Genomic DNA, 1,661 nt, shown 5'->3' on the forward strand with positions numbered 1-1,661 from the left:
ATATATGATCTGATAATATGATATGCAATGTAATATATATCAACTTTGCAATATGCATGATAAAGTAAACAAATTATGCATCCCTTTTCTGAATTAAGAGTTACTTGGAATCGTTGATGAAGCTTTACATCTGCATTTAGATTTCTTGACTAAAAGGTCTCAATGAGCTACCATTCCGCCCAATTGACCATGCCTTCTATTAGACTACTAAAAGGTTAACAATGGCTTAGCATGACTTAGGATATTCTCTCTTTATACATAGACTAGTGCGCACACCGTATGCTTGTATAAAGCATGACCTTTTTTATATTTCCGCTACAATAATTCTTTTTAAATATTACAGTTTTTTTTGTAAATGTTGCGGTAACTTTTAAAAATGCTATAGTGTTATGTTTTGTGCTACAGTAATTCGTTATAGCATTCACTGTAACATGAATAGTGAATCTATGGATCCTCCTATAAGTATAGAGGAGTAGATACATTCATATAATGTGCCAATGTAAAGGAAAAAGTAGTATATCTGTTTGGACAATGCAAGTGTACTATATACGAGAGTTGTACTGCTTTTATATTACTATACAAAAAGATAAGGTCCACATCAACTTAAAACTTGGCTTTGTAATTCATACTCCCTTTAAAAGCACGAGTTCAGGAAAATCTTTCTATGATCAATATAACCATTCGCTATTTTAAATAGAGCTTTACTACAGGGACCCAAACTATGAGACCACCAGAGGAGACAGGTGAGGTGTCCCACTCCTATTGCATAATGAGCTGGACATCATTAATGATAGTCAGCTCATTATGTAATAGGAGGGGGACACATCATATGTCCCCCCTGTCAGTACCATATTTTGGATCCTTGGAGAATTTTTTATTTATATCTTAATCTATCTTAATCCTAATTATATCATATCCTAATCCAACGTGAACTATCTGTAGCTTAATAATTTAAAAATAATATTAATAAAATATATAAAATATCTTTATGGTATTAGTTTGTTAAGATAAAGAAATTATATGTAGCTAACATACTATAATACATAAAGTATTGCAAAAAACCAAAAAAAATTTAAAATTGCATAAAATACCCTAAAATGTTTAAAATTATAAAAACTATTTCGACGTCTAAAACCTTAAAATAACAAACATGAAATTAAAAAATTAACAGCGAAGAATTTAAAACTTGCAGATAACATCTCATTATCTCAAAAATTATAGAAACACCCACAAAAGTTTAAATTATAAACAAACACCTGAAATTCTAAAATTTTAAGACTTACAAACAACATAGATGAATTTAAAGAATTACCATAATGCACCTAAATTTTTTTGATATTTTAAATTTAAAATAACAAACATGAAATTAAAAAAATTAATAGTAGCCTCCAAAAAATTTAAAATTTTTAATTAACACCCTCAATGTTCCAAAAATTATGAAAACTCCCTCAAAGTTCAAATTATAAAAAACAACCCTAAAATTATAAAAAATTCAAAATTTGTAAACAACAAAAGATGAATTTAAAATATTACCCTTATGCACCTAAAAATTTAAAATTTACTGAAATTAATCTCAAAGTTACAAAAGTTGTAGAAAAAACTCTTTCAAAATTTAAAAATTATAAAAAACTCTAAAATTTTAAAATTTATAACCAGTACAC

Source organism: Asparagus officinalis, chromosome 7 (genome assembly GCF_001876935.1).
Source record: "Asparagus officinalis chromosome 7, Aspof.V1, whole genome shotgun sequence".
Classification (NCBI taxonomy): Eukaryota; Viridiplantae; Streptophyta; class Magnoliopsida; order Asparagales; family Asparagaceae; genus Asparagus; species Asparagus officinalis.